At 46.1% G+C, this 12,979-nt stretch overlaps 1 protein-coding gene across 1 annotated transcript in view; it reads left to right on the top strand.

Moving 5' to 3' along the window:
• LOC138643220 (cytochrome P450 2C20-like) overlaps positions 1 to 12,979 on the top strand; it is a 253,161-nt gene that overhangs the window by 10,185 nt on the left and 229,997 nt on the right. The gene's annotated exons all lie outside the window — the stretch shown is intronic.

Raw genomic sequence — 12,979 nt, 5'->3', positions numbered from 1 at the left:
TTAGTGTCAGCAGTGTGAACTATGAGGAAGGATGAAGGGTACGATGGAGATAGTGAGAAGAAGGGAAGAGGGTCAGAACTAGGAGAATGATCAGGATAGATAGTGATGAGCAAATGTGGTCAGAAAACGTTCACCAATCTCAAATTCGGCAGGAACGTAGCACATTCGGATTCGTGTTCACTTTCATAAGCATTTTTACTTAGTCTTCAAAAGTCGTTCACAGTTCAGTAAATCATCGCATTTCCGCCAATGCTTTTTCTATTACTTTGGGTATGATAGTGGTGCTGTATGATAAGTGGAGGTCTGGGGGCAATGTGTTTGTTGAGGGGAGGGAGTGTGGAGAGGTTGGAAGAGCATGTGTAAAGATTACAGGAGTGATGCACTCCTTTTTTTTTTTCCTTCACTTAACCTTAGGTGCGCACAAACCATCCACAATGTCATGACACAAGATCTTCTGTGATTGGCTGCCAAAGTGACATGTCCATATAAAAGGTGGACATCTTCTTTTGCTGGCCGCATTTGTTCAGTGTCACAATGTAGAGAGGTCTCTACTGCACTAGTGCTGGTGATGAAAGTGAACTTGGCAGTAAATAGATGTAACGGGATTTAAGACGGTACCATTTCTTTGGCCCTGCACTCGTTCCCTTATGTTGAATTATGTAATTTCTGTGTTATTTTGCTACTGTATATATACACTTCTATGTTGGTTATAGGGAAAGCTTAGTGCCTATTTTTTGGCCACTAGATGGGGGTATTATTGGGTACGTAATATAGCTAGGAGTTTAGGATAGTTAACAATAGGAGGGGTCAGCTGCAGTTAACGGAGGAATGACTTCCTCTAAGATTCAGTTGGGCCAAGGTGCCCAAACCATCTGGACGGGCTACAGAACTCAGGATAGAAGCAGTGTTCACGCAACATTCGAAGTTGGAGCCCAGCCATCCAGTGCCATTAGGACAGAACAACAGCAGTACAACAGTAGTGAGAACTGTACTGTACTGAGATGCCAGGGCAGAAAAAGAAGGGTGGCTTTCAGGGTGAGGAGTTTGAGAACAGAGAGGATGACAATGAGTTTATAGATCCCACTTGGTGTCAACCAAGAGGTACACAGCTAAGTAGCTCAGCAGAGGAGGATAAGGAGGTTACGTTGAGGTTTCCCACAAAGACTCAACTCCAACTCTGGCTGTGGCCAGCATCGTTCATGAGTGTGCAGTCCGCAGGGGCAGCAAGGATTGCCTAGCCTGGGCTTTTTTGAGACTGCAAAGGACAACCCAATACTTAGCTGTCAAATTTGCAAAAAAGAAACTAAGTAGAGGCAAACAATAAGTGTGGGAATCTCAATGCACTAAAATGCAGACTATTGGGCCTTGCCAACCACCAACCATCCCATCAACCACATCTGCTGCTTTCTCATCGGTCACCATTCCAAGTCTTTATACTTAGATCTCCAGCCTAAGAAATTATAATTGTTTATCCACTACAGTAGAGTTGAGTGAGAGATGGTCAGCTGTTACGGAAGTAGACATTTCTTCTGCTTTTGTGTCACCTAGCACAACACATATTTCACAATCCACCATAACGTCTCCTCCTGCACCTCACGCACAGTCCAGCAGTTGGCCTGTTCTCCATACTCCGCCCTCTCTCAGCACTGCAGCCAGCCCTTGGCCCATAGTTGTGGCCACTGGTGTTGAGTGAATACATTCAGCACTATTCATTACTCGCACAAATAGTACGTTATTCGGGATTTATTACTCGGCGAATAATTCGATATTCGCCGCAGTATATTTGAGTGACCCACCCTGTAGGTTTGGCACCTTATTTGCAGCCAATCAACATGCCGGCTGGCTTGCCAATCACAGTAATGCCGGCGCCATCTTTGGTGTGGCATTACTGTTATTGTCTGGCATTACAGCGTCATAGAGGATATTTAATAGATGCCATCTTGCACACATTGCAGCCAGAAACAGCGTAGTGTGAGCATAGGGAGAGTGAAAATTTATAGGGAGAGTTTGTGATTCAGAAAAGCTCTTTTTAGAGCTCATGAGGGTGAAGATTAGTTATTTGTTACTTGCAGAAAGCATAGGGAGAGAAATAATGTGAGGTAGAGTGAAAGGCCGGCACCTGAGTGTTATCACTAGGGTTGAGCGAAACGGGTCGGCCCACTTTCAGAAGTCGCCGACTTTTGGCAAAGTCGGGTTTCATGAAACCGGACCCGACCCCTGTGTGGGGTTGGCCATGAAGTTGGCGATCTTCTGAATCTGGTATCGTAATTCCGATCCCGATTTCCGATATGTTTGCAATATCGGAAATCGGTATCGGAATCCATATTTAATGTAAAATAAAGAATTAAAATAAAAAATTCGCTATACTTACCCTCGGACGCGCCTTGGTACTAACCTGGAACCTTCCTTCCTTCGAATCAGCGCTTCCAGGACCTCGCGGTGATGTAGCGGTGACGTCGCGGCTTGTGATTGGTGGCGCGGCCGCCCATGTGACCGCTCGCGCGACCAATCACAAGCCGCGACGTCACCGCGACATCACGCAAGGTCCTGCAAGCGCTGATTCTTAGGAAGCAAGGCTGCCGGAAAGAAGCAGGGCGCGTCCGAGGGTGAGTACCTAATAGGAATATACTCACCCTCGGACGCGCCCTGCTTCTTTCCGGCAGCCTTCCTTCCTAAGAATCAGCGCTTGCAGGACCTTGTGTGACATCGCGGTGACGTCGCGGCTTGTGATTGGTCGCGCGAGCGGTCACATGGGCGGCCGCGCGACCAATCACAAGCCGCGACGTCACCGCGACGTCACCGCAAGGTCCTGGAAGCGCTGATTCGAAGGAAGGAAGGTTCCCGGTTAGTACCAGGGAGCGTCAGAGGGTAAGTATAGCGATATTTTTTATTTTAATTCTTTATTTTACACTTAAATATGGATCCCAGGGTCTGAAGGAGAGTTTCCGCTCCTTCAGACCCTGGGAACCATTGGAAACCCAAAGCACTGCATTGGCCGACCCCGACCCCGACCCCGACTTTTTTATAGGATTGGCCGATTTCACTCGACCCGACTTTTTGGAAAAGTCGGGTTTCGTGAAACCTGACCCGATCCTATAAAAGTAAAGGTCGCTCAACCCTAGTTATCACATCATTGAAATTGCATGCTGCAGATCTCTGCTAGTTTGCAACGTGTTGTATAGTTTAGGATTAGGAACAGACTCTGGGATTAGGGAGAGATAGGGAGGGTTTCATCCACTACCATAATATATGAATTGGTTCTTTTTAGAGGCAAATTATATTAGGTAGTACAAGCATATATTAAACAATTTTTCTGGAACTGCAAAATATTCCTGTGTACCAGCATATTAAAAATTTTTTTTTTTTTTTTGTTTTTTACAGATAAACAATATTCCCCATTGACAGCATACAGTAACATCCTTTTTTAAAGCTAATTGCTAAATAATAGTCCTCGCCTATTGCTTAAATAACTAATATAAATCCAGCAGTTGTGCGACTAGCGCAAAACCTGCTGAGGTATGAAAACATCTCTATTTACCAGTCATTTCCATTATTTTGCTGTTGGTGTGTTACATAAAAGCGATCTAAAAATTTTTTTTACAAAAAATTCTATTATTTATTTTTATCTAGCAGTTGTGCAACTGGCGCGAACCATGCAGAGATACGCAAACGTGACTATTTACCAGAGGCAATAATTTTCATTAGTCTGCTGTTGCCGTGTGTCAGCAAAGCAAAATAAAAAAATACAAATTTTCTATTGGTTAAATAAATAGCATTTATCTAGCAGTTGTGCAACTGGCGCAAAGCCTGCAAAGAAACGTAAATTTCAATATTTACCTGTAATTTTCACAAATCTGCTGTTGCCATGTGTAATAAATCTATCTGAAAAAATAGCCACACATTGCTAGATACAGGGAATTTGTACATAACACCTCTGTGAGGGTATTAGTGAAAAATAAAGCCTGGACATTTTTTTTTTTTCATAACGCATTCAATATGAGAAAGGTTGACATGGATGTGGTGGTGCTCGCCCAGGCTTTGTGACAGATCAGAAGGTAACTGTATCTTGTTCTAGCTTCCTGTCAAAATTTAGTCTGCGCTCTACACCACTATTGAATTGGATAGCAGACAAAGGTTCCAGTGTTGACAAGCAGCACCACGAAGTCTTCCTCACGGTCCATGTAGAAAAGCCGCGGAGACACCATCACGTGTTTCTCAACGCAAGCAATAAATAGCCAGGTCTTTCACCGGGAAGGAACAACCACGGGAAGGGCAGAATCCACAAGGGAAAACCACCTATGCCAAAACATGGTATCCATCCACAGACACCTGTTTCGGGGTATTTGCCCAAAATCAGTGTGGAGAAGGAAATTGGCTATTAGGAGCAGTGCCTAGTAAAAGACTATAAACATAAGGATGAATGACCTCGGGGAGATCAAAACATCCAACACTGCGGAGACACCATCATGTGTTTCTCACTGAGAAACACGTGATGGTTTTTTCGCTGTGTTGGATGTTTTGATTTCCTCACGGCCCAGACTCAATAGCCAAGAGGCTAGGACTCTGAACCCTCCACTGATCCTCCTTCCTCCCCTCATCAAGAGTCCATATGACCCCAACGCTGGCCACTCTGAGGAACTGTTTACGTTCCCTTGTAATTTGTCAGGCCTCTCAACGTGCTCCATTAAAGAGGGTCATGAGGAGGTGGAGTGCAGTGATGCCTAAACATTTGAGCACCCATCGACAGGAGAAATCCAGGTTAGGGCAGGTCAATTCACATCTGATGAGGTGGAGGATAATCATGACGCGCAGTTGCAACTCAGAAGAAGGATCAGACTGGAAGACGATATGGTCGATGATGAGGCCACAGATCAAACCTGGCACGGTGGCATGCTTAGCAAGCACAGCAGTGCAGAATGTTGGATCCATAGCACGAAAACTGGCAAGAAGAGGTAGTGGTTTGACCAGAGGGAGAACTTGGTCAACTGTTTCACAGAGTCCCTCAGCTCGGCTAGATAACAGGCCAAAGGAGCGTTATGTCTCTGTAAAGCAGGTTTTTTCTGAAAGTCCTTCAAACAAAACAACTGTAATTTGCAGCATCTGCCATATCAGCATAATAATAATAATAATAATAATAATAATAATCATCTCTTTATTCATATAGCGCTAACATATTCCGCAGCGCTTTTGCACTCATTATCTTCGATGTCCCCAATGGGGCTCACAATCTAAATTCCCTATCAGTATGTCTTTGGAGTGTGGAAGAAAACCCGAGAACCCAGAGTACACTCACACAAACACGGGGAGAACATACAAACTCCTTGCAGATGTTGTCCTAAATAACCATGGACCCTCTCCAGGCTATTAATATCTGCCCTCAGTCTCTGGCTTTACCATTCTGGCGGAGAAAATTGCGCGGGAGCCCACGCCATTTTTTTTCGCGATTTAACCCTTTAATTTAATAGCTAGAGTGCCCACATTTTGCACATACACACTACTAACATTAGTAGTGTGGAATATGCAAAAAAAAAGGGATTATGAGATGGTTTACTGTATGTAACCATGTCTCATATCATGTCGGGTTTAGGAAGGAGAAAGCAAAAGCCGGTAATTGAATTACCGGCTTTTAAGCTATCAAGCGCTGTATTAAATATTAATATATATATATGTGTATCTCATTGACAATATATATATACCTATTCTATGTGTAGACATTTATTCTACCTATTCTAATGTAACCTGTCAGTGTGATTTTACTGTACACCGCACTGAATTGCCGGCTTTTCTCTCCAACACCGCTGCGTATTTCTTGCAAGTCACACTGCTGGTCCGTGTGTAATCCGTATTTTTCTGGCCCCCATAGACTTTCATTGGCATATTTTTTGCACAATACGGAGACAAACGCAGCATGCTGAGATTTTCAACGGCCGTAGAAGACCGTATAATACGGATCAGTAAAATACGGCTGATAGGAGCAGGGGCATAGAGAATCATTGTACGTATGCAATCCGTATTTTCAGCACCTCTCTTACGTCCGTAAAACACGGTAGTGTGAGGCCGGCCTAAGTAGGACCCAGACAGAGGCAGGCCTGCATTCACTTTAAGTCAACTACCTTTGTTACTTTCCTTACATTTTTCTTCCATTTATGAAACTGATGTTTGTGCCATCTGAGTGTGGCTGGAATTTAAATAAAAAATTGAGTGCAGGCTTACACCGCTCCCTTCACCACCAAGTCCTCATTGAAGCTTCAATTCCAAGCTGTAAATGTTGCGCCAGAGCCTGATGCCTCATGCTTGGCCCATGGCTGACTGCTGCTGTAACATTTGAAAATTTCTACAAATTTTAGCTGTTTAGGAAGCTTTTTGTCATCCCTTATGATGCATTTGTTTTTGCCTCCCATTGAACCTAATGTTGTTCAGATACGTTCGGCGAACTGTTAGGCAAACTGTTCAGCAAATGGTGGTCCATTCTGTGAATCCGAATCCAACTGGACCGTGAAAGGTTCGCTCACCTCTAATGAAGGATAAGATGGAGATATAGGGTTAAAGGTAGAAATCGGTCACAGGAGCGCTGAAGGGAGACAGACACTGGATAAAGTTTTTTTTTTTAATCAAATATTTTTATTAAACAGTAAGAAAAATATAAGTAGATTACATTACTGTAAACAGTACATACATATGTTCTGCATTTTCAATAAACTTTTTAATCCCAAACCAGCTTCCCTCCCCTCCCCTCCCCCCCCCCCCATCCCCGGAGACCCAAGAAGAACCACTCCGATCCTCCCAAACGTCTATCCTTAACCAAGAACAAGAAGGTGTCATGTCAATACTGCTCCCACGGGGGCAGAGTACCCAAAAAACTAGAAAACAATCTCCAGATCACGCCGACTTGAGCCAAGGGTTCCACAACTTGTTGAAAAGGTCCATCTTGTTTCTTTTAGAATAAATGCTCTTCTCCAATGCCACGATATAGTCCACTTGTGTCATGAAATCTCTTCTCGTTGGTGGCTCTACCCTTATCCAAAACTTAGCGATCAACTTTCGAGCAATAAACAGCAATCTTGCAATGACTGTTTTGTACGAGTTATCAGTTACAATCTCCTCTACGTAACCCAATATGCATACCAAAGTATCCCGTGGTATCGAACATTTGTATGTTAGTCCCACTTTATTTAGCACCACGATCCAAAACGAGGACAGCCTGGGGCACTGCCACATCATATGGAGGATACCCGCCTCGGACTGCGAGCACCTAGGGCATTCGGAGTTAGGTCTTAGACCAGCTTTATACAACATGTCCGGAGTTCTATAAGCCCTATGAATGACCAACAGCTGTGACAGCCTCCCAGGCTCACTCATCGAGATCCTGGGCACGTATTCCAATATTGAGTCCCACTGATCGCCGTCAATCACCCCCAGGTCTGCCTCCCACTTTGCTCTAGCTCTGATAGGGTGCCCCTCTAAAAAGGAAAATAGAAGAAATTCATATATTCCTGAGATCACCCCCTTCGTGCCTTCCCCTATGAGGATAAAATCTAGCATTAGATCCACCTGGATCTCCATAGGCCCCTTCTTACATTGTGCCCGATATGCATGAGAGATGCGGTTGTATTGGTACAATTCAGAGCTTGGCAGCTGAAATTCCTCCTGTAGTGTTTCAAAATTCTTAATTCTACCTTGGTGCAAAACTTGGCTTATCCGAGAAATTCCCGCTCCCTTCCAAACATGGAATCCCTCCATCTGTCTAAACTCCTGCAAGAGACAATTATTCCATATGGGCGAAAACCTAGTAAGTGCCCTCACACCCCTAATTCCTTTAACTTTGTCCCAAACCTTATGGATGAGCCTAACAGTGCAAAATTTAGTCCCCTTCTCTCGGAAATGCCCACCCTCCAAACCCTCAACTAGTACCCTTGACCCAATCAGTTTCCTCAGACTGCAGGGTGTCCGCTCCCAACCCGATTCCACACCCCATCCCCTAAAATGCTGACATTGTGAAGCCAAAAAATATAACCATGGGTTGGGCAGTGCCACTCCCCCCTCCGTCTTTGGTCTTTGTAGGATTTCCTGTTTAAATCTAGGACTTTTCCCTCCCCAAATCAGCTCGCCAAATAGAGATCTAATCCTCCGAAATCTATTCTGCGATATCCATATAGAAGAGTTGTGCAGCACGTAGAGAAGTTGCGGCATCACAATCATCTTTATTAGATTTATTCTACCAATGACCGATAAGTGTAACTTTTTCCACGCCTGAACCTTAATACGTATCTTCCGCAATAGTGGCGCCAAATTTAGTTCCTCAAAACTCGTCAGAGGCAACGCAATCTGAATCCCCAAATATTTAAATTTATCCACCAACCTCAACTTTGCATGAGATTCCCTCATAGCACTATTCTCATAATCCCCATCCACTAACATCATATTGGACTTTTCCCAATTGATTCTCAGGCCAGAGTAGCTCCCAAATTCTTCAATAATGGCCTCTGCACCTGTCAGGGACTCCCCCGAATCCTCCAAGAAGAGCAAAATATCATCTGCGTATAACGCTACCTTCTCTTCCGAATCCCCGTACATAAATCCCCTCACCTCCCGGGAACCTCTAATTTTTGCAGCAAGGGGTTCCACCGCCAGGGCAAAAAGCAGTGGGGACAAAGGACAGCCCTGTCTAGTCCCCCTAGACAAAGAGAAAGTCTCAGAGAGGACGCCATTCACCCTTACCTTTGCCACCGGGGAAGAATACAGCAGCCGCACCCATGAGATGAACCTAGGTCCAAACCCCAAACGTTCCAACACTGTCCACAGATAACTCCACTCCACACAGTCAAAGGCTTTGTGGGCGTCCAAAGATGCCACAACCCGTTTGCCAGCATTATCTGAAGGGATTTGTAAATTTAAGAACAACCTTCTCAGGTTGATTGCCGTTGACTTGTTAGGCATGAAGCCTGACTGGTCAGGGTGCACCAATTTGTCTATCACCCTACTCAACCTATTTGCCAAGGCTTTTGCCAAAATCTTAATATCGGCAGTCAATAGTGAAATTGGTCTATAGGATTCTGGCATCAGTGGATCTTTATCAGCCTTAGGGATAACCACCACTATAGCCTCTCTCATCGACAAAGGCAACTCCCCTCTTTCCAGCGAGCTATTGTACACCCCCACCAGCCTGGCCAACAGAGTTTCTTTCAAGGTCTTATAAACCTCAGCTGGAATGCCGTCCGCTCCCGGGGCCTTACCCCCCGCAACACCTGCCAAAGCCACCTCCAATTCCTCCTCCCCAATCGGTTCCTCCAATAATTCACACTCCTCTCTACTCAACCGGGGCATATCAATTTCTTCCAAGTACCTCTCCATATCCTCGGATCCCTTCTCCACACTGGACGTATATAATTTTCCATAAAATTTCCTGAACACTTCCAGGATCTGCTCCCCCTGAGTAACCAACGTTCCCTCCTCCGTCTTAATAGAGTAAACATGTGAAGAGTCTCTTTGCGCGGATGCCACTACCGAGAGCAAGTGCCCCACTTTCTCCCCCTCCGAGTAGAAAGTTTCTCTCTGGAAGGCCCTCAACCTCTCCGCCTTTTTCAAAAATAACTGATCGACCTCCCGCTGAGCTGCCCTCATACGACTCTGAGATTCCCCGGTACGATGTTCCCCCAATGCCGCCTCTGCTGCTTTCAACTCCTCTAAAACGCCCTGATCCCGCTCTTTGGTCCTTGTCTTATGTCTTGAGATGTCCCTAAACAAAATTCCCCTTAAATAAGCTTTCATGGTGTCCCACACTACATGGCATTCCGCGCTCCCATCATTAATTTTGAAAAATTCCTCTATCTCTACTCCCACCTTTGCCATGTCCAAAATTTGTAGCCAGACTGGGTGAATTTTCCAACCCGCCCTCCTCAAACCAACCTGACCTGACAACTTTAGAGAGACCCGAACTGGGCTATGGTCTGATAAAATCCTGGGATTATATTCCACCCCGTTTAACAGTTCGTTCATCCTATCGTTACCCAAGGCAACATCAATTCTTGACATCGAGCCGTATGTAGTCGAGTAACAGGAATAGGAATATGTATTGGCATTGCGGACCCTCCATAAATCAATCCAACCAATTTCTCTGAGATAGTTACCAAAGGGAGTGTCATTACCGTCCCTGCGCTGTGATGCATGGTTACTCTTGTCCCAATGGTCATTTGCTATATTGTTTACATCACCCACCACCAGAAGGGGGATCCCATCCCAACCTCTTATAGCCTCCAATATGTCCTGGATCTTCCTTCCAGAGTATGGCGGAGGTATATACAATGATACTATGCACATTAAACAGTCAAAGATTTTACACACTAGCAAAACGTATTGACCATCCGTATCAATTTTAACCTCAACTTCCTCAAATGGGGTATTAGTGTGAATTAAGACTGACACTCCCCTCGCGTAACTAGAGAACGTCGAATGATACGCCTTGCGCACCCACCGTTTCTGTAATATATCAACTTTTTCCTCCACTAGGTGGGTTTCTTGCAGGCAGATCACCGAGGGCCTCTGTTTCAGAAGATACTGAAATATTGCCGCGCGCTTAGTGGCGTCCGCTAACCCCCTAACATTCCAGCTTATAATATTAACGTCCCCTCCCATTTTCTAGAGAAAAAACAATGAGTTAGAGCAGTCTCCTTCAGGTCTCCCCCGACACCCCCCACCCCCTCCCATCCCCCTTTCCCAACTTCCCCATCTAAAACTCAATAGAATTCAACTAGTACAAACTTTCTTTCTCTGTATGAGAACTGAGAGCTCTTGATACAACCTAGAACTGAGCCCCTTGCAGTCCATCTCTCCCCCTCCCACCGCTATCAACATGAAATATTCTTTGCGCCGCCGAGCACACTATTTCAAACTTTTGGGTGCATTCTGTAAGACAAGTTCAAAAATCACCATCAGGGGGTATAAACAAATGAGTGACGAAGTCTCAGCGTCAGTCTCATCGGCTCCGATCCACGCCAATTTTCTTAGTATTGGTATCTAGCCAGTGCATAGCCTCCTCCGGGTTCTGGAAAAAATGAACACGGTCCAGCGCCACCACCCTGAGCTTAGCCGGGTATAACATCGAATATTTTAGGTCCAGGTCTCGGAGCCGCCTCTTGACCTCGCCGAACCTCATTCTCAGTTTCTGCACCGATGCCGAGTAGTCCGGATAAATGGAGATCCGATTTCCGTCTATGCTCAGTCCGTCACTGATCCTGGCCTTCCTTAGTAGGGTTTCCCGGTCCCGATAGTCCAAAATTTTTGCCAGCAGAGCTCGAGGGGGGGATCCAGGCGGCAGGGGCCGGGTGGGGACTCTATGGGCCCTTTCCACGGAAAAGTGGTTGGTAAGGTCTGCTCCTCCCACCGAGTTTTTGAGCCATGCCTCAATGTGTTCCGTAGGATTATTCCCCTCCACCTTCTCCGGCACCCCAATTATTCTTAGATTGTTCCTACGGGAACGATTTTCCAGGTCATCTGTTTTAAATTCCAGTTCTGCAATGCGCTGAATGTATCTCTTTTCTCTTTTCAACAGTTCATTTGTCTGATCTTCCACACTGCCCACGCGCTCCTCCACCACCTCCACTCTTTTCTCCACTTTACGCATAGCAGAATTAAGGGACTTCATTTCAACTGTTAAATCGTCTACCCTTAGGTTCAGCGCAGCCAGGGCAGATTTGCAGTGTATAACGACTGAGAAAATGTCCTGCAGTGTAGGTTCCCCCACGTTTGATTGCTGCGCACCCTCAGAGTCCTTAGCCTGCACTGGACTGGCGGTGGGTGACATGTTAGTTGTCTCTTGCATCTCCTGCCTCTTCCCTGGAGAAAGCCGCTCCTCCACCACACTGAGGGTGTCATCCCCTCCTCTCTCCTGTCTCTGCGGGACTTCCTCCTCATCTGGCCCCTCAGGGCCCAGCAGCAGGGCACCCCCCTCCTCTGTCCGAGCAAACCGCTCCAGCCGGGCGATTACCTCAAGCCTCCGGCGGTATGCGGTGCTGGCTCTGGCCGCCTCCTCCTCTGCCACGGCGCCATCTTGGATTTTCGCGCCAGCCGCGGGCGCTGACTGTCTTTTGCGCGGCATTACCGCTCTTCTCCTTTCGCTGCCTCCGGCACTCTCCTCCGTGCCCAGGGGTCCTGCGGAGCATCTTCGCCCGGTTTTCGGCGCTCGGCGGCGCCTTCAAGGGTGAGGATTTAGGAGCGGTGCGGGGAGAGAGATCCGTCGCACGTCCGCTCACATCGCTCGCTAGGCCACGCCCCCACACTGGATAAAGTTTAGTTAAGCTGTGGCTAAATTTTACCCAGTGTCAGTGTCACCTTTCAGCGCTCCCGTGATGGACTTCTAACCTTTTAACCCTGTGTCTATCCTCCTTTTGAGGTTTTCGGCTGGAGCTGCGGCAGTTCCTGGCACTTCACTTATCCCTGGGGCTGCCTCCTTCTAAATGACCGCCTTACATTGACTCTGAAGATGGAGATACAGACAGAGGATGGGACAAGGGTCAAAACTGGGAGAGTAATCAGAATGGAGGAAGAATACGACGTAGGTATGGTCAGAAGAAGGGACGAGGGTCAGAACTATGAGAGTGATCAGGATGGAAAAGGATAAGATGGAGATGTAGACCAAGGACGGGACGAGGGTCAGAACTAGGAGATAGGTCAGTAAAGTCAAAAGATAATTTGAGATATAGTCAGAATATAGGATCAGAGTCAGAACTAAGGGATTGATCAGGATGGAGGACTAACAAAGTGGAGATAGTCAGAGGATGAGATGAGAGTCAGGACTGGAGGACTAACAAAGTGGAGATAGTCAGAGGATGAGATGAGAGTCAGGACTCGAAGAACTATCAGGAAGGATGAATGATAAGATGGAAATACAGTCGAAATTAGACAAGTATCAGAACTAGGAGAGCAATCAAGATGGAGGAAGTGTCAGAGGACACCACGGTGTGGTCAGGATTGGAATAGACCT

The sequence above is a fragment of the Ranitomeya imitator genome, chromosome 6, assembly GCF_032444005.1.
Source record: "Ranitomeya imitator isolate aRanImi1 chromosome 6, aRanImi1.pri, whole genome shotgun sequence".
In the NCBI taxonomy this organism is placed as follows: domain Eukaryota; kingdom Metazoa; phylum Chordata; class Amphibia; order Anura; family Dendrobatidae; genus Ranitomeya; species Ranitomeya imitator.
This window is presented reverse-complemented; position numbering and strand designations above follow the sequence as displayed.